The sequence below is a fragment of the Phalangium opilio genome, unplaced genomic scaffold (genome assembly GCF_054372755.1).
Source record: "Phalangium opilio isolate 3A_F unplaced genomic scaffold, DU_Popi_V2 ptg000009l_1, whole genome shotgun sequence".
NCBI classification, from domain to species: domain Eukaryota; kingdom Metazoa; phylum Arthropoda; class Arachnida; order Opiliones; family Phalangiidae; genus Phalangium; species Phalangium opilio.
This window is the reverse complement of record NW_028324146.1, coordinates 6,287,555-6,310,514: the sequence shown is the minus strand read 5'-3', so window position 1 is coordinate 6,310,514 and position 22,960 is coordinate 6,287,555. Positions and strand designations below refer to the sequence as shown.

General features: G+C 35.3%; 1 long non-coding RNA gene across 1 annotated transcript; it reads left to right on the top strand.

Moving 5' to 3' along the window:
- The first annotated feature begins 18,609 nt into the window (after positions 1 to 18,609).
- Positions 18,610 to 22,423, top strand: LOC149713555 (uncharacterized). The gene is made up of 3 exons (XR_016371402.1): positions 18,610 to 19,459; positions 19,524 to 21,132; positions 21,213 to 22,423. It is a non-coding gene; the product is annotated as an uncharacterized LOC149713555 (long non-coding RNA).
- Positions 22,424 to 22,960: the final 537 nt, after the last annotated feature.

Sequence of the window (22,960 nt, the reverse complement as noted above, 5' to 3'; positions counted from 1 at the left end):
AAGAAAATTAAAAGTGAGTCTAGAAAAGTCTTCATAGATATTACAGCACGAACAGGTTTTAACCAAACACTAAGCTCACAAAACTCCTGACCATTCACTAAGCCTTGGTTAACTTCATCAAATTCGTTTACAAAATCATGAGGATAGTAGAAATGATTGGCTTAAGAAAGAATTAGCGAACACTTTTCACCCTTACAGATGTACTCCAAATCCAAAACACCGGCACCAAATTCACTAACTACCTTCTTAATTGCTATTAAAAACAATTCCCAATTAACCCAAAACCATTTCTCCCAATTCTCACTTAACCCAAAAATATTTTGGTTCCCATTTAAACCAAACGCGTTTCTCCCAATTCCCACTTAACCCAAAAACTTTCTAAATCTAGATTTTGTTAAGTATAAAATGGTTATATCTTTCTTTTTTAATTCTTAAGTGTAAAATCGTTGTACATTTGTAAATTTTTTAGATGGGCACAAAAAATTATTAGATTAATTAATTTTTTTAGTTTTCGTATATAATGGGGTTACAAATATGCGATTGTTGTATTGGTGTTTGATTTCGTCACTATCAAGATGGAGTGGGTTAAAACCTCGAAGGATCGACTTGTTCCGGTTATTGGTGGGCAAACGATGATGTTGAAGAACACCGCTAATGGTAGAAAATGGTGCTGAAAATCATCCTAATAACCCATTAACTCGTGGAGCTATCGAACTCGTCGGTCAGTGGACAAGGACTATATCTGAGCATAATTTTCTGTTATTCAACGAAGGCGACGAAGATAAGATACTCATTTTCGGAACTGATCGGATGGTTGGGAGAATCTGTTCTGCTCAACGCATATGCATGGATGGAACATTCAAAGCTTCACCAGCACTATTTTATCAACTCTTTACATTGCACTGTATCGTTGAAAAAAAAATATTACCTCAGCTATTTGTATTGCTACCAGATAAATCTCGCGAAACTTATGATCGTATGTTTCGCGCCATTCAAACAATCGCCGCAATCCGTGGTTTATCTTTCAGCCCTGCAGAATTCATGGTGGACTTTGAACAAGCTGTTGTAGCTTCCATTCAAGGTATATTTCCTGTTGCACGAATAAGGGGATGTTTTTTCCACTTTGCGCAAGCAATCTGGCGAAGAGTTCAAGTTCGTGGTTTCGTCGACATTTTCAACAGCAATTCCGAGTTCGAGATGTCTATTCGAAGGATGATAGGACTGGCTATGGCTCCGCTACAGCAAATAGATGATCTTTGGTTGTACATGGAGGGGAAAGCACCAGCAATTCCACAGTACAGAGTTATGGCCGATTATTTCGTTAATATATGGCTGGGAGAAAACACTTCTCGATATCAAAGATCAATGTGGTGCCATGGTGACAACGCGGATGCAAGAACGAACAATGATTGTGAAGGCACACATAACAAGTGGAACAAAGCATTGAAGGTCCCTCATCCCAACATCTATGAACTAATACAGTTTATGAAAAGAGAAGAGGTCCATCAAGAAATAGAAATAGACTCCATGAGCCGTCTTCACCCTGTTAGACCACCTCTAAAAAAGTACCGTGATCTTGAGAACAAACGGAATATTCTGAGAGAACAATTGGACACCGGCGCTAAAACACCCGAAGAGTTTTTGGAGGCAATAAAATTTGGTTTTAATTTAGAATAGTAAAATGTATAAGATACTTATTTTAATTTTGGGAGAAATAAATATTTGGGTTAAAAATCATTGGGAGAAATAATTTTGGGTAAACTGGGATTGGGATAAGTAGCGTTTGGGAGAACTATTTTGGGGGAAATGGGACTAAATCTTTGAAGCGACTTAACGCGTCATCGATTTTTAAGCTAAGCTCCAGAAGGGAAAGATCATTATCTCCCTCGGCCTTAGTCCTCTTGGATTTAGACCATCATATTAATCTTAGCCTATCACCGGAAGCAACTCATCTACGAGTATCAAGACACCGTCATGGAAATATATGCATAAGATCATCCTGCTCAGGGTTGCCACAAAAAGAATATATATATCAGAAACAAACTACTGGCCGGAATTTCCGGGTATTCTCTGTTTCTTTTGATATTTTTGGAAAAAAGCTAGTTGTCAATGTTAAGAGCGTATTTGTTATAATCAGATGAACTCATCACTTTTCAATGTATTTATAGTAAACCCGCAACGCTTGAAAGTTCAATCTTTCAATTTCGTAAACCAGAGAAATTTTACCCTGATTAAAATTCTTAAATACATTAAACGAACTGTGACAATCGTGTGTACATTATTATTGTCTACCAAAAATTGAAAGCAAAATATTTCTCAGGCAAAAAGTTAGTTAAATCAGGGATAGATAGACTTTTTTTAGACGGAATGGGTAACAGGGTTATTCGGGTGCGCGTCCAAGTCCACGACCCCCTTACCCGTGACGGAGGGGTATGAAAGAAGAGGCGGGTCTTATTTTTGTTATGGCGTTGTATGTATATCCGGGTCAAATAAACGTCGTCTGCCCCTTCGTCTGCCAAGTTGGAATGGGCTCGGATTGTAATTTTTGAAATAACATTGTTTAAAAATGGAAGTTACACAAGACATAGGGCTTGCAACTGAAAAAAAACGGGGAAGACCCAAGAAAATTAAAAGTGAGTCTAGAAAAGTCTTCATAGATATTACAGCACGAACAGGTTTTAACCAAACACTAAGCTCACAAAACTCCTGACCATTCACTAAGCCTTGGTTAACTTCATCAAATTCGTTTACAAAATCATGAGGATAGTAGAAATGATTGGCTTAAGAAAGAATTAGCGAACACTTTTCACCCTTACAGATGTACTCCAAATCCAAAACACCGGCACCAAATTCACTAACTACCTTCTTAATTGCTATTAAAAACAATTCCCGAATAATTACCGGACCCTCGCATTTAGACGGCTCCATTTTGAACCCCTGTGAAGACGCTTATCTGTACAACCATAGCCCACTCGATCCGCGCTCTATAGCTATAGCGCGAGCAGCTTGCGTCGTGACGCGCGTGATCGAGTGGGCTATGGTACAACGCAAGAGGGGTCGTAGTCATGGCGACAGAGGTAAACAGGAATTACGTATTTTTGGCCCTCCTTGTCAGCAACGTCACCAATACGTAGTTTTTGTGAGACAATAAGAAAATTTAATTTTTTGGTTACGTGTTGAAGGAAGGGACTATATACTCGTCTATGAGTCGGACTGAAGTAAAGGCCAAACATTGTTTATTCCGTCTTAAAAAAGTCTATCTATCCCTGGTTAAATACTTAAATTCCATTAGCAGCAAAGTAACCCTTTGTCAGTACAATTTTGAATACCATTGTAAATGATACAGAGAGCGTAATTAACCTTAAAGCCGGTGTATAGGATCTAAATATCATCCAGGATACTAAATATACAAGTGTAGAAATCAAAATAATACCTGTCCGAGTCGAGAGGAGGATTTTATAATTAGATGAGATCAGGATGAGTTAGACAGTTTATTATTGAAAAAATTCTTAAACTTCAAAAATTTATAAACCCTTTCTTATTATTTACTCTCTATGGAGAGCTTCGTTAGAACGTCATTTCGGTTACAAATATTATAACGCTCTGGATTTTCTTAAAATATTTAGGAGAGTTTGCTTCTCATCCTTTACAGTAGTTTTGGATATTTTAGGTTACTCATAAGTTTTTACAGATTTTTCTTCCTATGTATATTTTTCTAGCTAAAATTTCAGTATATCATAAATCAAGATTGAATATTTCAGTGACAATTTTATTTCAAAGGTATAATTCCAAAAGGATGTTAAACTACTATTCATGATGGTGTCAATAAAAGTAAGATTATAAAATTCATTACAAATTAAACATGAAAAAAATTAATAAATTCCTTATTGGAACTTTAGGAGTGCCAACAGAGGACTTTCTAAAAACATATTTACCTAATGATGAAATTATGTCTTATGATGTTATTAAGATTTAAATTTACAATTTGCAGTGGAGTTTGAACCTAATTATGGAACTTGTAGCACAGACTTAGTTGTCTTACCTGAATCAGAACTGGGTTTAGGCAAAAAGTACAGTTGTAGTTTACCGATTTAAACTTGAAAATTACTCTTTTAGAATTTGAAATTCGTGGAAACGATCGATTACCTATTCAAATACAAAATGATACTTGATTTAATTCCGAGATAATTCTCGAATTAATAATACACTTCATTTCACAATAGCAAAGTAAGTTAGGGATGTTGAGTTTTCTTTTAAAAGTTGAAAGGTTATATTGTACATTTGTTGATTGATTAGTTTGACCGTCGTCTTCGTGAACGCTTTGACTTTCACGGCAAAATACAAATAACCGGCTGTAACATAAAACTACGCAGATAGAATCGAAATTTATTACAAATGGTCAATAAAATTTGTTTTATTTTAATGTAAAATGTCATCTTGGATTTTAAAAACGAGTCATTTGACATTTCGAGCTAAATTTGAAGTTAAAAATAGACTTTAGTTTTACACGAGTCAAGTTAGTTTTGATTTCTGATATCGAATTTTCTTGCCAAAGTTCAAACGTTCTATTTTAAAGGAGGCTTGAAACCATTAAGTTAAAACCGAGCTCAATTGTTAATAAACTAACTCCATTAGGAGTATAATTAACTAACTTTGTTCAAAAATCATCCAACCGTAATATCATTAAATGACATGTAATATGAGCCTGCTTGAAATAGAATTCAGTCTTGAAAGGGTAAATATATCCGTACCTAACGGATTCTCTTCTATGTCCAACTCTAGCCAATCTCGATTCGATAAAACTTTTAGAACTATTAAACAGTTTTTCCGGGTCTAAGATGTCGTTTAATAACTTTAATAGTAATTAGTAAATTTCATTGTTGAGCCAAGCTTCCAGATTTCGCCTAATTTTTCCGCGATTCGTTTTGAACCCCAGCAACAGTTTAGTAAGTGCAAGTGAGTGGCATAATAACGCGTTATACCAAAACTCTCCTATGGTACAAGTCGAAAACTATTTGATGCCATAACTGTACTTATACATTCTCTGAGCTCTTTAAAATATTATCGATTCTAGGTTTGTTAATTTTGTCTTCACCTTACCCTTAAGTTTCTAGCAAATTTATGAACACTTGAGGCTCTTTCAGACGATCCAACTTTTTGACTCAGCTCGATGGGTCAAAAAGTTGTATTTCTTGAAGGGAAAAATGAAATAAATATTTCCAATTCACACGACTAAACTAAAAGCGCCACCTTCCTTGGCACTTACGAAATAACCCCCGAAAAAGGTTTTTTTTCTAATTCATTTGTCAAGTTGAGTCAGCAAAAATTGGATCACTGATCCATTTTTTCCTAGCCAACGTTTTTGGTGACTCAACTCATCCAGCGTCTTTTCACACGATCCAACTAGTTGATTCAACTCGAGTTGACCCATCAAGCCGAGTCAAAAAGTTGGATCGTATCAGAAAGAGCCTTAAGTTTGGCTCTTATCAAATTAAAAGCGTTGATTGACCTCGACAGTAGTATGCTGGACTAAAACCGCGCACTTAAAAGTTTAAGCGTAAGTTTAATCTAGAGGTTAACTTAAACCAGAAGAAGAATACGTTCTCATCCTATTTCTGCTAAAACCATCAATTATAGTCTCTTACCGTGAGTTCATAAGATATGTTCCATAAGCTTGTCACTGGTTACTGAGAGCTTGTCATGAAGCGACGTTGGAGAAACGTCATAAATTCTCGTAAAGCGACGCATGGTGCGGCGCTGTCAAAGAATAGGACAGACTAAATAAAAGATGGACTGCAACACAGAGTGTAGTCTGCAATTGTCGCTTTTCGTTGTCGAACTAGATCTCAGAAAGTCTCTAGAATTACGAAGTATTGGTACTGTCATACTTCTGGAACATATCTCATAAACTTATGCTGCTATTAAAAACAATCACTTTACAGGGTATAAGTTAATTATAAGTTAAAGCAAAAATAACATTTATTACATTTCTGTTTGAGTTTAGAGAGTCTAAGCTCCTCCAATTTATTTTACTACAATTAAACACTCTTTTCCCCTCTCTATGACAGCATAAACAATCGCAAATCAATCAGCAACTCTTTGCAGCGTTCTAAGGTTTCGCATTGCACACGCTTCTATTTAAGTGGAACCCAAAATGACCATGAATCCATTTAAATTTCTTGAATATAACCGATATTTTAAATACAAGTAATTCTTTGCCTATTAAAAATCGTACACTCTTAAAATCAAAGGTGTGATTTAGCACCTTTTGTCTTAATTTTGACGGGTCCAAAAACAGCACCATTAAAGTGGTTAAATAACGCCTCTGAAGGTTTTAAAATTTAAATGGCCCATTTTCAACACTTTGCGTCTTAAAAATATTTTCTCCCGACACATTTATTACACCTTATAAAGCTTTATCTTACACCTTTTAAAAACCATATTTTTAAAAGGTGTTCTCAAAGTGTCTGTATATTCTTCTAATATTCTTCAAAAGGCGTCAATTTTGGCTTGAAGTGTCAAATAGTGCAGAAAAGGAATATTACACTCTTAAAACAAAAGATGTGATTTAGCACCTTTCGTCTTAATTTAAAGATGTTAAACAACACCTCTGAAAGTGTCAAATAGACCATTTTTAACACTGCATCTTAAAAAATATTTCCCACTGACATATTTATTACACCTCATTGAGCTATTTATTACATCTCATTGAGCTATTTCTTACACCATTTTTAAAACAATATTTTTAAAAGGTGTTCTTTAAGTGTTTGTATGTTCTTCCAATATTCTTCAAATGGCGTGAATTTGAACTATTGAAGTGGGAAATACTGCAGAAAATGCGTGAAATATTGTAGGAAGGCTGATTTCAATACAGTCTGCCACCTTTACTACATCGTGCTACACTCAACAAAGGTGCCATATATACTTTTCACCGTATACTCAAAACAAATTAGTGTGTTATAACACCTTTTAAAGTAGTTTTTATGGGTCCACATTTCACACAGACCGAAACCATAATTTGGAGGTCACATTTGACCAAACTCCCGAAATTTAGGCGGTTTTCGAACAGTGGTATATACCCTCAAATGACTATACTTAAGTGTACATTGCTAAAATTTCTCTGATAATAACAGAGTAGCAAGGTGATACATTGTCTAACGATTTCAAGGCTTATCTAAATATAAGGGAAAGGTGAAATAAGCCATAATCCATAACATATCCCTTGTTATTATTGTAACATGATGCTTAAAAAGATAAATTGATATTTAAATTATGGTAAATAAACATGTTCCAGTAAATTGTTGAGATATTTATGGATTTTTAATGAAAGGTTTGTCTGTAGTTCAAATTTACATCCGCTGAATCACGGAATTTTAGTGCAGAAGAAATTTTCTTATTATATGGGTTTTCTAAACTATTAATTCAAACAATAACCGATACTTTGGACCATATACGCAGAAGGTGGGCGTCTTGAGCACTTATCGATATATTAACCTTGTTTGATTGGATTAAAAATGTTAAACCCGGGACGCAATGCGTCAAAACAATTAATGATTATAAAACTTTATGAGTAATGTCAAATAAGGTGGACTTCGAAACTCTTCATTAGATATTAACAAAAATAAATAGGGGAAAGTGTCGGACTGCCATATTTTCCTGCCTTTACCTTAGCTTGACATGCATTTCGAGACGCTCAAGCGCGCGAGCGGTGTTTAAAATGGTATCAGCCAATCAGATTTGAAGTTGATGACGTCATTCTTCCCGAAAATAACGCTCGTACGCCATCAAACGGGAGAATTTGGCATAGGCGTATCTCAAGGAAGAGTCACAACCTCCGCGCTCTGTTCTATTTTCTGTAGTGGTTTTTTTCGCGTTTGAACGAGGTTAAAGTTTGTTTAAAACGTTAGCACGCCGAAATTAAATTAAAGATGCCGTAGATGTTCTTGAAATCATTTAATTCAAAATACTCATCGTTAAAATCCTTTAGAATTTCGTTTAAACTTAGGCCCTGGGTCGTCATTATAAGCTAAAACGTTTTAATATTAGTTAATAACATAACATCAATATTCGCAAACTAAATTAATACAATCATGTAATCATCAAATTAAATTGTGGCGATAAACTGCAGTGGCCACGGTTAGCCTCAGTCAAAAGCAGCTAATGTAAAATAAAACCGCACTATTTCTTCACGCGCAATATCACAAATTATCTTAGGTACGTGGTCAATAGGCGAGGGGGATGAAACAGATTTCGCGAGTATGCATTCACCCCTCCAAATGCATGTCACAGACGAAGGAGAGAGTCCGACACTTTCCTGATATTAAGATAAAATTATTTAAACATCACTCTAAGAAAATGGGGTGTGCTTTAACACCTTTAAAAGTAGTTTATATGGGTCCAAATTTGACACCGTTACAGGTGTTCATTTACACCCCTGAATGGGTTTAATAACACTTATTTGAGCAATTGGTGGCAAAGATAAGTATACAATTGTGTAACAGAGGTGCAGTTTAACACCTTTTTAACTCTTATATCGCACTGAAAGTGAATTTTTACTCTCATATTAGTGTTGTGCTACTCCTTAAAGGGTGCGGCATAGCACCTTTCAGAGTGTCGCGTAACACCTTTAAGAGTGTCGCGTAACACCTTTAAGAGTGGGAGATTATTTGGTAGGATAGTAGTAGAAATTCTAGTACTTTTCCTAGACTTAAGAGCAAAACCGATGACGTAAAAAACACTATAGTAGCTACATTTTGACCACTCATGAGGCACAACTCAAATATCGAGTATGGTTTTCCTGTTTAATTAAATTTTGATTATCCGCCATTCCGCAGTATTATTAGCAATAAATGCTATATTCATAGCAGGGTTCCATCTTGAGAGAACTTCATCACCTATAGGGAGGAAAGTTCTCACATGCAGAACTACACCTCTTTAAGCGAGGGTTGTTGCGTATAAATTCATTTTTACGGGTTTATAAACTTCTGAAAAAGGCAGAAAGTTTTCAATTCGTACATATGCATAGGGTATTAAATTAGTTTTGGAGGCGATAATATTCAAGCAGTAGATATAGACGTTCTTGTTAAATTTAATAATCTCTTTTCACTAAGAGTTTTTCGAGCACCAGAAACGCGTTTAATCTAATTTTCACTACAGATTTTACAAAAAAAATCCATTTAGTACTCTAATTTTTCTCAAAATAATGATAAAACATGTCACAAAAGCAAGTGCCCCACTTTGGCTTCTCAAGCTGGCCCTACTGTGAGGCCAGTATCTAACTTATAGTCTCGTTTTTTAAGAGTATCGCTTAACACCTGTAAGAGTGTCGCCTAACACGTTTAGCATAGTTTTATGAAGGTACAACACCGCCAGATTCCCAATTTCTTTGTTAATTTTATTTAAAGGATAAAACTGTTTTCTTTCATGAATATCATTTTTAAAAAAGGTTTAACAAGTACGTTTTTCAATAATTTTTTACTGTTTGTATTGACTTTAATATTAAAACATTAATGAAAAATAAATGAAAGACCTTATTTAAGAAACCAGCAGTATTATAATTTTTCATGTTTAATTTCGAATGGTGTTTTAATAGTGTTATTTTACACCGAATTTACACTTTAAATTGGCCTCTAAAAACTCAAGGTAATAAAACACTCTTTTGGGTGTTTTTACGGTGTTTACACCGTTTTAACACCTTTTTAACACTTCCATTTCTTAGAGTGTACGTTTTACTCAGGGATAAAAATATTTTCTTAAGAAAATATCATCTTTAAAAAATGCTGTTTTATTTAATTTAATACGAACAATTAAGTCTTTTTCCTTGACTTTATAATCTTTGGATTGACTTCAAAATTAAAACATGCGGAAGACCTCATTTAAGACAACAAACGCGCAGTATTATTATTTAATTTCCATGTTTAAATTCAAACGGCGTTTTAAAGGTTTTTATTACCGAATTTACACCTTAAATTGTCCGGAAAAACTCAAGGTGACAAAACTCTATTTTGGGTGTTTTTAATTTGTAAAAAAAAGTATTTTCTTAAATTACACTCTTTTGAAACTTCCATTTCACTAAATATTAATTATCCACAAAACTATTTCATATTAATGTTAATCATAATCATAAATCAATGAAAAAATGCGAAATTGTTCTCTCTCGCGTTATTGTATGGTACTGTATGAGACAGTTTAACTATATATAGCAATGAAAAATTTACAGAATTGTGCTAAAAAATACCAGTTTATAAAATTTAAAGTCTGAGATCTACCCTTATAACACCGTTTTTGAGAAAAAGGAGTAATTCCAGATAGATTTTACACCTTTATTAACTAAGCTTTTTTTCGAAGATAATGGTCACCTTTAAAATACCAATATAACACCGTTTTTGTTATTCATGTGAAAATGTTAGGCGTTATATAGGTGTATTTAAAAAGTACACCATTTTCACTCCAAAGAAACACTCAATTTTTTTGGTGTGAAATAAAAATTGGTTTTTTAAATGTAAAACTTTATCGTTAATTTAAAAACATCTCCTCGAATTAGAAAAATATTTTCAAGTGCACGCCTACTTCTTAAGAGTAACGTAACTGCGAATTTTCAGCCCTGAGCGTTGATTATTATTAAGTTAGTCAGGGCATCTATAGATTGAGCTGTACAGCTAGTACGTAAATGCATACATACAAGAGTGTCCTTATTTAAGATCCTCGTGGTGTTATTAGCGGGCGTTCAATTCTTTAGAATAGAGTGGCCCTTAATATGGTAGATGCCAAAGGGTGAATTGGGGAAGTTTGCCTTGGGGATTATTACTTTTTCGAGGCCCATTATGAGGAGGCAATGCTTAGAAAAGCGATGACTTCAGCAGACTCTTATCTTTAAAGATAAGCGACGATAAGCATCCGAATACATAAGACAATAACGTCGAAATTCGCCCCCAGTCAGACTTCACTATAAAATCAAAGGTAGTCTCTAATAAAAAAGGCAAATGGAAAGTGAGGCAGAAAAGAGAGCCTAATTGATAACGTAAAACTGTTTACTGATCTCTTCCCCTAGCGGCATACAAGGGGAAATCTCGCGTATGGTTATGAAGGGGAGCACGTGTGCAAACCGAATTACAATTACCAACTAGGTTTCATTACGAAACCTATGACTATCTCCATGAAGCTAAAATATCGATAGTCGAATGAATTCATCTTTTTGGGAGGGGGAGAGAAATTAAAGATAATACTAATGTAAAGGGCTAATTGGTTAATCAAGTTTGAGAGAAGTCTAAAAAAGAAATGCATAAAGATATATTTGGTGTGTTATAAACATGATTATACTGAGAACACACAAGCCAATGCCTTCATTAACCAACCCAGTGCCTAATTACTTTCTTTTAATTCTATTTGCTTTGGATGATGGAACTTCCGAAAATAGACTTATGAAGCACAAGAAAAAGAAAAATATTGCCAAAATTTTTTGTTGAAAGATTTCGAAGGGATATTGATTTTCGTTTTAGATTGGTGGTCGTTCGGTCCTTGAGGAAACGGGTCCAGAGTAGTCAAGCGTTTCTTTATAGAGGGCGCTATTCATTAACGCTGCAGAGCGATTTTATCTTTCGAGCCATCGGCTTAGCGATTATGATTAAAAAAATTAACCGGCGATTTTGCTTTATCGGGAGAGGGGAGTTGGGGTCCGCGGTCGCGCTGCGTTAGTTCTCGCGACCAGACCAAAAACAAACATGATTAATGCACGCTCTCTCGTACCCGTCACATGGTTCACAAAGATCTGGTTCGGTTTCCTAAAATGTGAAAACACACAAGGCTATTGTTTTAATACATCAATACGATAGAAAGTAGTTTTTAAACGTAATTAACGGGAACGCTTTCCAGCAAGTAAACCATATAGCATATTTTAGTAGGAAAACTCATATATTATAGTATCTTAATACTACTACATCGTGGAAAGGTTAGGAACTGTCGCTGCATGTCACTAACTTAATTCGATAGAGAACCAGCAAAGAAGTGATTCCTGCCCTCCGAGTTCAGAGTTCAGTGAGATTAGATAACCTCTCGCCGTGCGTCTACCTTTAAACAGTTTTTTTTTTCAATTTTACCTGAGAAACTTCAGATGCTAATGTTTTTCGTCCCCCAACGGTATCCTAGATTTAAACAGAGCTTGAATTCAATTTACAAAGACCTTGATATCCTAGAGTTCCATTGATCCCCTTGCATACGGTGCATTTTCAAATTGCTAACCCATATAAGGTTTGTAACTTCCATAATAAAACAATTGCTTTACCCTTTGCTTATTCTTCACGGTATATCGTACACCAATGTACTGCGGGTTGGAGTTTTACAGGGGCAGGTAGGAATTACATTATTGCTTTTACCCCTGGAGGTTCGGCACTTGGAAGTTTTTTTCTTAATAAAAAAGGATAATTAAAATGATCAATTACATAATCAAAGACTGTAAACTTAAAGCTAGTTTCCCACTCGACCGAAAAATCCCGGCGGAAATTCGGCAGCCGAGGGAAGAAATTTTAACTTACGCCGGAATCCTGCGGTAGACCGTTAACACTACGACTGAAATTTGAGTTTGGCGGTAGATATTTTTGGGTCACGTGATAGATTTGAGTGGTTTCCACAACATATATTTCGCACTCTGAATTGATATATTTGTCCCCTTGTCGCTTAGATCATAGTACAAGAAGGGATAATTTCTAACTCCTCAATAAAGTCTTCCTTATTTAATCTTCCTTATTAACCTCTAATCTCTTTTTATTCCCATTTGTTTCATTGTTCTTTCTTGGTGGCATGTTTCCGATAAGCCTTGGTCAACCACAAAAAAGTGGCGTCTATCAATATATCTCGCGTGCGCTCTTGAAATTTATGATGTAGTCAGTATGATAATTTCATTGGCAGAGACACCGGCGTAACGCCGAACACGCCCGAAAAAATAGAACACAACTTACGCCCGGTCGAACGGAAATTCCGTCGGGCTAGGCGTAAAGATTTTTCGGTCGAGCCCCTTTCTGCCGGGTTTCCGTCGTGTTTCCCGTCGAGTGGGAATGTAGCTTTATTCAGTAAAAAATTTTATTGTCTCATAAGACAAAGGCTGTGCTCAAGAACCGCCAACGGGAAAAAGCGGCTTTTTCTCCTATGAGTTTATTTTGGCAACGCTACGTCATATATTGTTGAACCCAATTTTGGTGCGTTGTTCCGTTTTAATTAAAATGGCGTCTGCTGCAACATTTTAAAGCAGCTCGTGAAATACCAAACCTTAACCAACTTTATTGAGATTTAAATAAGTTTTTGGTAAAACTCTTTTGAGAGGAAATTAGATGTTTGTTGGTAATAATTATTTTCTCATAATTGTGGTGAATTTTTTGAAAATTTCCATAATTATCCGCGAAACACTTTTTCATAGCTCGCGTGCAAATTATTAGTCGTCATGAAGTTTAACGTCACTAAACGAATGAGCTACGAAATAACCTGCTTCACTAGCCGATTACTTCGTTGACGGTCCGATTAGCAACGATACGTCAAAACCGGAAGTGAAAAAAAATCGTTAAACGAAACATCCGACTGTTTCCTTGCGAGTTGTTGAACTGAAATTGAAATTATTTGAATACAGCGAGCTTCATCGATTATATAACTCTAAATGAATAGGGAAACTGGTTGGATGGTCGTAAGGAAGAACAGTTTATAATGAGACACAAAGAATTACCAGGATTTGAAGTAACCATGATCAGGTCCTAGTGGAAGCTTTGTAATAAAAAAAAAGAAAACAGGCTAGAGAAATAGTGCGAGGTAATGAGAGTATTTGACAAACGCGAAAGTACGGACTGCAGATAAATCTCCTTTCTAAAATGAAATAAAAAAATTCTTTTTTTATCGTGGAGCTTTTTTCCCCTTGAAAAAAGAAACAAAATACGAAAGCTAGTAAATTGTAGGTAGTTTGGTTTCCATTTTTAAATACGGATCCCTCGTGTGTTTTTCGAAAGAATCACTGAAAATAATAATTATGTGATGAATTTAGGTTTAAAAACAAAATATAAAATTGGAAACGTTTTTAGTTTGCAACCGAGAATATAGCGTTCCTGACACAAAAAAATGGCAGAATCATTTTCTAGAATTTTAGGGCCAATTAATTAAAAAGATTGGTTGTTCTATTATCAATTTCGATATCTTCTAAGCCAGGCCTCTCGTTTAAGGTACTCTGAACTTTTCCGTTAAGTACTTACTTTACGGTTGTATATTGTCATTAATCTTCAAAACTGCCTGCTTTCATATTTTCTAATAATCGACATACAGAGAGCTAGGCGCCATCTATCATAATTTAAAAGAGCCGGCAAATACAAAAACGGGACTTGATGCACCGAAAGGAGGGGCGCATTGAATATGACCCTTTATTTAAAATAAAATTCAATATTCCCTCTTTATTTCCTGTATTTTTCACAAAGTCAAAGTTTCCATTATAGTTGTTTATTTGAAAATTCTTCTGCATACCCTTCCGCATCTGGGTCGACTCGTTCTCAGGCCCGGAAATAAGGAAAAATTCTTATAGGACATGTGTCCAGTGACGAACCCTTTGACTGGAAAAATTATAGGACATTGTCCACTGAATGGATTGTGCAAAATTGTTGTCGCATCTTCATAGTCAAACCATCAACACTACGGAAAATTTATTGTTCAAAATGTCCAGGGACCCCTTAGTTTTTGGAAAATTATGGGACATTCGAAAATTTTATTGGACAATGTCCAGTGTCCTGTGCTCAATTCGGGCCCTGCTCTTTCTAATTTAGAAAAGGGAAAAGTGGTCTAGTGGGCATATTAGCTCTCTGATGACCATCCATCCTCATGTCCTCTTACAAAGTATGTTCCAGAGATCGATAGTTTTCTTTCCAATGTTCATAATATGTTTTTACGTATCCTGTAGTTTAACTCGAAAATATCGAAAAATTCTACAGTATATCCTATCAATAAATGAGTAATAAAGTTTGCACCTCCATTACGCAGCTGTATGTACAATCAAGTTTATCATCAGGAAGCTGTTTTATTAAAGCCGTGTCCCTTGGAATTTCAGTGACATTTCCATTGCGCGGGGAATTAATTTCATTCGGAATCCCTTTGAGTCTTGAGGCTTTTCACGAGTTCATATGAATATGGAATCTCTTAAGCGAATTGTTCATTCCTTATTAAATCTGTTCTTATTAAGTATAGCACGATGTAGTTACTATTGTGGCCCAGCCTTTGGGACCGTTAAAAATGGTGAATATCTTTTAATATGTATGGTTGCGTGTCGTGGGAGGAGAAAGGTTGGCCTTATAATAGAGCTTTGCCTTTTCTTTAAACCTGTTTTTTATTTTTCATAATTATTTTCTTTTTTTTTTCTCTATTCGGGTTCACTTTAATAATAATTTTGAAAAGTTTTCGGTTCAAGATTAAGAAATAAAAGATCGATATATTCTTTTGTTCCGCTACAAAAGCCGCCCGTCCTGCGCCACCATGTCTTTCTTTCCTCATTCTCCCCCACCTTCAAACTATCCGGGAATTTAATCGAGTTTTCACCAAAAAACAATTTAAAACTGTATAAAGGGTCAATGAAATGCTATTCCACAAATTGGCGTCGACACCAAAATCTGTTTCTTCCCGAATCCCGAATATAGTACAGAGCATAGAGAGATTGCTCTTGATTTGATTGCAATCACTCGTCTTCGTATTTCAAAATACTACCGGTTTGTAGAGAGTTTAAAATCTTTTTTCTCTTCGAGACCCGCTCTAATTTAGGCCTTTGCGGGCACGAAAAAGTGAATCCCATCGTTTCACTTTATTCAAATATGTGAAGTAACATTTTAAATTCCGGGAGAGACTTAGATATAGCTTTCTTCTAGGTATGACAAATTAGTATTATTTAAACCAGAAGGGAATAAGAGAGAAGGGAGACATTAGAGCCTGCTATGGTAACGAGAGTACGACCAACCTCAAGAAAACCGCGAAAACTTTGCGCAAGTACAAAGCTTTTAACCAATTTACTGCAAATATAGTTCTTTAAGTTCTCCGCGGTGTCAGGCGGCCTATTTTTCTGCTAGATTTTCATTCTCCAAAGGCTTAGGGCTGTCCATGTTTCGTTCTTGTGTAATTATAACCTCAAGTATGTATTTTATTGAAACTAATTTTTATTTTTTAATATTAATTCAGAATAATTAGTTTTCATCTATTTATTACCTTCAAATTATCTGATTTTGGTACATTCTCAATTCCCGTGCATCTAAATTAATTGCACAGCTTGATTTCGTTTATCAACATGAAATTCGGCCATTTTTATCTCCTTCAATATAAAGTTGTAAACAAAACTACTTTTTATACGTCAACCGAGACGTCACCTTCTTATCTGACGTCACAGCTAAGACAGAAGTTAGATAGCCAATCAGTGAAGGGTAGTTGATTTGAGGTTGGTAAGACTGTTGTTACGAGTGTAAAGCATTATGGAGATATAAAGTGTGTCCCTTCTCTCTTATTCCCTTCTGTTTAAACTTAAGACATAGCTAGATTTGAAAATATAAGAAAGCTATCTTCGATGGGCCAAAATAACTTTCTTCAAATAGAGCTTTAAGAAATACAAAATAGATTTCAAGAAGGTGAAAAATAGTTTTAACAGAATTTCTTGAGCAGTTAATAGTTACCAACGTTTGGAAAAAGTACTTTTAAGAAAGAAAATACCTAAAGGGAGGGTGAAATGGAAAATTAAGTGATTTTTTATCGATTCTTCTTCTAATTATAATGCCTAGTGAAACATTCTGGAAATACAGTCTCCGAATGATTTTAAAATTCAAATTAGGTTCAGATTTTAAGGATAATTTGAAATAAGCCCCTCCGACCAATCGTGTAACGCCCTGCCTTTTTCTTAACAAAAATTTCGTGGCACGCTACTACCTCCTCATTTTATTCAAAACTACATACTGCTTATATATTATTTACAGCAATATGTACTTGAATTCGATATTTCTCTCTGAAAAGAGCCCTCTATAGAAAGTGGTATTAGACGAACGGAAGATTGACAGCTTGTTTTGGACGTGCGGTTTAATGGCATTCCTGCTTGCACTAAACGGCAGGGAACCGATTCAATATATTCTTTCTCGCTGGCTTTTACAATGAAAATTCTAATACATTGACTTCCCTTCCATTAAAGACGCCAAGGAAAAATGTTCGCAAAAATTATGATGATTTTTCGATCAACTATTATAAAAGTGGAAAAGCATTTCTTAAAAATAAGAGTAATAATGGATGCACCAACTACAAAGGTAAACTTAATAGGTGGGATTTCAAAACAGTGTGGATGCCACGAGTCCTTTTCCCAATCGCTTCCAATACTGTAAGAATCCTCTGAGTTTTAATATTTCTTGTTCATTTTAACATTGTATAGAAACACACCGGAATCGCTCGCGTCTCTTCTTGAGCTTAAATCAATAGAAGTTTAGAAACTCCAATCGGATACTAATAGTTTTAGTGTGGAATATTTTAATGTTACGTCAAATGTAATGGAAAATAAATGAAGCCATCGCTTCGCTTCAGGCCTTACTCGAATTGCCCACAACCCAATCAATTACGTGTAGACACGAGTAACTCAACAACAATAAGTATGAAATGCACTCAACGATAAAAATGGAAGCACTTGTGTTAATTTCCGAGTAACACCAATTCCAACTACCCATAACTTGATTTATTGTTTATTTCTTCATAAACACTAGCTTGTGTTAGAAGCAATCAATCCCAGTTTGGGTCAGGGGTGAGAGCCAGTAGATATAAATACCCTCCAAACAGAAATGGATGGAAGGAAGTAAGCCTCTATCCATAGCATGATGAGGAACACCATTTGTTTAAAAGAAATAGCGTTAGTTCAATGGGAAATGCATATGATACCTATTTTTACTATGATACTTATGTTAAGAGGAGTAAGTGGGTGGGAATGTATGGACGCTCTGGATGATTTTGGAGCAAAATGTTTATGTGATAATCATTAAATTGAATATCAATAATTCTTTTCTAGGCCAATCTGCCCCGTCAATTATAATGGAACCTTTTCCGCCTCGTGCCATAAACCGCGTCAACTTTCGCCCTTAGTTAGCTTTTGCATTTCATTTAACTCGTTTAGATATGGATGCTAAAAATAACGTGGTCACCGCTATTAGATCGCTTTTACACTAAACACTTTTAAACCGTTGAAAATTCAAAATAATAACATTTTTGTTTTATTTATTATTATTGTTACAAAAGGGTTAGCTAGGCCTTTCCAAAGTAAACTCTGCTTTAGCGCATTATGAGTTGTTCTTTTTTAGCCACATCGTAGTATACGATGAGGCTCTTAGTTTGACCCGAGCCGTCGTCGTCGTCGTCGTCGTAGTAGTAGTATAGTCTGTCAAACGAAAGAAGAGCCCTGAGAAATTTGTCCAAATTGGTGTCGCCACCATCGACCCCATAGTACTTTATCAACTTGTTTTGTTTTGTCAATAGTCGTCTGTAATATAGTCTGCTATATACAGATACTTTAACTTATGTCATTAAAATATATTGCAATGCTAGTTCAACAAAGATAAAACTGGTGTCATGTCGTTAATTACTTTTGCGCTCTTTAGAGCTCGAAAGTATTGTTCCGACCTCTGTTGGCTGGTCGGCTGGCTGGATTTGGTGTAACCGCATAATAAGATTCTTCATAAATAAACTTTTTGAATTTCAAATTTCCCGCGAATTTTCGACTCGAAATTCATCCGTAGTTCACGTTACACCTCATAGGTGGCGTAACGTATTTAATTTCAATTGAAATTATTTTCCCGTCGGCGCCGGGCCTCGAACCCGCGATATCCCAATCCATACGAGACGTCAGTGAAGACGCCCGGCCGCGCGCTCTACCACGAAGCCACGCTTGCTTGTAATATAAAGCGAGATAAATTATACTGAAGAGAAGAAAGAGAGAGTTAGGATATGGACCCCCCCCCCCCATCTCCCCGACGCCCGCACTTACTGCGTGGGTTTAGCGGGAGACGAGAGAGAGAGAACTGTGCAACTGTATGGACCCCCCACCTCCCCGACGCCCGCCACTGGATGCTGTCGAATATATATTGTATCGCGCTAGAGGAGGAGAGACAGTTGCTTGCAATTTTTTTTTGCAATTTATAATTATTATATATCTTTTTAATCCTAGGCAAGATTAGATTTCTACTTGGGAACTTAAACATTACAATTAATATTATCATATTAATCAAAAAAGAAATTAAGGTTCTCCCCGACAGAAGGCGCGCTAAGCAGAGAGAGTTTTCTAATTTCACCAATGATATCGTTTTTTAAGACTCGTCTGCTTAAAAGTTAGGCAGGTTGATTTACTAATAAAATTAAATGTATTAACAAAATGAAACTCGAGTCAGCGTTTTAAAACTATAACTAGTTTGGGACGGAGGTACCATTGCTCACTATTTGTTTGGCAAGTTTAAAATTAAATGATCACTTAACGGAACTGACATAAAATAATAGGTAGATTTTTGCAGAATTAAATTGCAGATTCTTTGCAAAATTAACTAATCATTTTGGCAGTTTCCGCTCTCGCTGGGTTCATCTACTAATAACAGTTACGTAAGTGATAATTATAAAAATAAAATCAACAATCTCATAAAATCAACAACTCAAAATATAAAATGAAATTTATGATCAAAATGAATCTAATTTCAATCAACGACAAACGGAATCAACGTGTTCATCTCTCCATCCACGGAAATATGAAATTTCTACATGAAACATGAAAGTGCTATCAACCTAACAATTTTTAGAAATGTAATTTTAATCAGTGAAACATACTCATTTAAAGTTAACTAATTATAAGTCGCTAATTTGATTATTATATTTAAAAAAAATTATATTATTTAAGTAATAAATTTAACGATGGTGTTGATAGTACCAATAGAGTATTCAAGGATTGATTACGTTAATATCAACATATCAAACAAAAAGTATTTAATTATAATTTGGAATTTCAATTTAAATTTATACAGTTTTTTAAATGCCCATTGAGATTCAGAGTCTGTCACTGAATGTTGAAGATCTCCAGTCTCTGCCAAGTGATTTAAATTTTCAGACCCTCTCTGTGGGAAAGGGGGAATTAAATTAACGAGACTTACAAACTGACATCATCCTTAAATTAAATAAGGATTATAAATGAAAATTTAAATCAAGGTATTGAAGGTTTAATTAACGTTACTTTGAAAGTATCGAATTAAAAATTTACAACTTAAGCTCATCAATAAAAAGAACATTAAGATAATTATTAATAGGCATAAACAATCATCAATAAAAAGAACATTAAGATAAATATTAATAGGCATAAACAATCATCAATAAAAAGAACATTAAGATAATTATTAAAAGGCATGGGCATGGACAATTTTACTCGGACCCCGAGTCCCCGACTCCCCGTCCCCCTGTCCCGATACACTAAAGACCGAGGCTTAAACCTCGTAGCTCGCGGCCATCTTTATTGTTTACATCATGGGCTCGTCACTACAGGGTAGGAAATAAGACAGGTTTACAAGTCCCAAACCAGTTTATTAATTGCTCGGACCAGTTTATTTATTCCAAAAGTTGGGGTCAGTGGTATCAGGGAGCACTTTATTAATTAGGGTTTTTGGAAAAAATAGACGGTGGGACCAGTTTATAAATTCGGGGTTCCTTTTTAGAATTTTTCTATCTCAACTCATTTTCTACCAATTCTACTCCTAGGTAGTTAGTACTCCTTGGCTACAACTTCCCTACAAAAGTTTTGTATTCTATTGACTATTGATCTTGTCTAGCGTCTATACTCTAGAATGAGTCTCTTGTAGTCGACAGTCTAGACCATAGCCAGTACTAGTTGTCAGTAATCGTATTTCTCAGTAGTGCATGGTCACATTACAAGATTTTGATCTGGCTTACTGATAGCGAGAGAAGATATTGCCGCTGAATTTATGGAAAATGCAATAAGGAATAAGGCTAGTTCAGAAAAGGATTAAGAACTTCAAATATCATTAGACATGTTGATTGATATTTAGTGGCAACTAGTTGAAAAATTGTGATAAGAAATAAAAGTTAACTGTTATGGATTGTTATATGCTACTTTTTCCTACAGTAAAAAATTCAAATTCAATTACAATTTTCAGCTTCTTTACTTTTGTGTCTTTACGTGCTTTTTATTCTCACCATTTTAGAAATTTAATTTATAGTGGGACCGGTAAAATAATAATTAATGCGAGGGTCACTGGTCCCAAGGACCACCACCACATCCGCAACACCAATTCGCCGCAACCCACTCCGAAACAGACGAGCGCCTGAAAGGCTCAACCTATGAGACAGCAGCTAAACCAAGTTTTCACCATAATAACAATAACCTCATGAAGGACAGTATAAATAATGAGTTTAAACAAACTTTTCACCATAATAACAATAACCTCATAAAGGACAGTATAAATAATGACTTTAAACAAACTTTTCACCACAATAACAATAACCTCATAAAGGACAGTATAAAATAGTGACTTAAACAAAGTTAAATCTGAATTACAATCTACCTCATTAAGCTCAACCAAACTGTTACAAATGCATAGCGCAATATTACAAGTTGCCAATGATCTTCGAATTTTATTGTTAAACCCTCACATTATCTTAAGACTCATACAGTCACTGGGTTTTAATCTCACGGGAGAGTATTGCTATATTCGTAATTCCCGCCTATTCCAAACACAACCTAGATGGCGCCCCATCCTCAGATATCGATTGATTGTAACCCCCATTTTCTAATTGTCTGTTTACCAGGCAAATTCAAGGGGGGCTGCCATTGCGTCATAGTAGTTTTTGATACCGCCATCTAGCGTCGAAGTAAAGCGTAAAATTCGGTATTTTTGTCTCTTTAAACGTCGGTGTTTAAAGCCATCTAGCGTTCAAAAGCAGGAAGTTCAAAACCTTCGTCTGAAATCCTTTGGCTCGGTGAATCCGATGATTTGAACATATTTTTTAATTCTCATTGGTAATTAGTAAGTTTTGAAAAGTAAAAATGGCAAGCTGGGGTAGAACATGTTCCGTTCTTGGCTGTAAAAGTAGTGATAGGGATTTAAGGGAGTGGAGATCATGGGTTTGCAAACTTCATTCGGGACCTGACAAAGGGTTAACTCTGTGTCATAAAGATTGTTGTTGTCCGCGGCCATTTTTAAAATACGGAATAAAATCAAAGTACAGAATTCGCTCATTAGATGGCGATTACCAAAAACTACTCACATTTTAAAAATGGGAGGTAACCTCGTACATCGCGTATAGGAGAGAACACTCCTCGCTTCTTTATCCGCACTCAAGCGGCATCCTTGCCACCCAATGTAACGAATGACCATAATCATATGGTAGAATAAATCTTGGATATTGATTAGTATATCTAGCCTAATTAATCCACCAAGACTTGAACACTACAGTTAATTACTTATTTAATTAAACTGTAAACCAAATTCTTACTAGATTGGTTTTATTCATAATCGGAATGCTATTTTATAAACAATGGAAAAAAACCTGAAAATTATAAATTTGTCGGGGTCAATGAATATAGTAATACTAATTCTAGTCACTAGAGGGCGCGCAAAAGTGTAATCTGGCCGGGGCCATCTTGTTTTGTTTTATATTCTTTAATACTCGATGATCGTAAAAAACCATGAAACATAAACGTATTAAACATATATTGCAAAATGTATTGGTTCTATTGCGATTAAGCCTATCTGTATATAGCAGACTATATTACAGACGACTATTGACAAAACAAAACAAGTTGATAAAGTACTATGGGGTCGATGGTGGCGACACCAATTTGGACAAATTTCCCAGGGCTCTTCTTTCGTTTGACAGACTATAGTAGCGGCCGGGTTGTCGCTTCGTTATCGTTAGATTTTAGCTTAAAAGAAACTATATTACCACAACC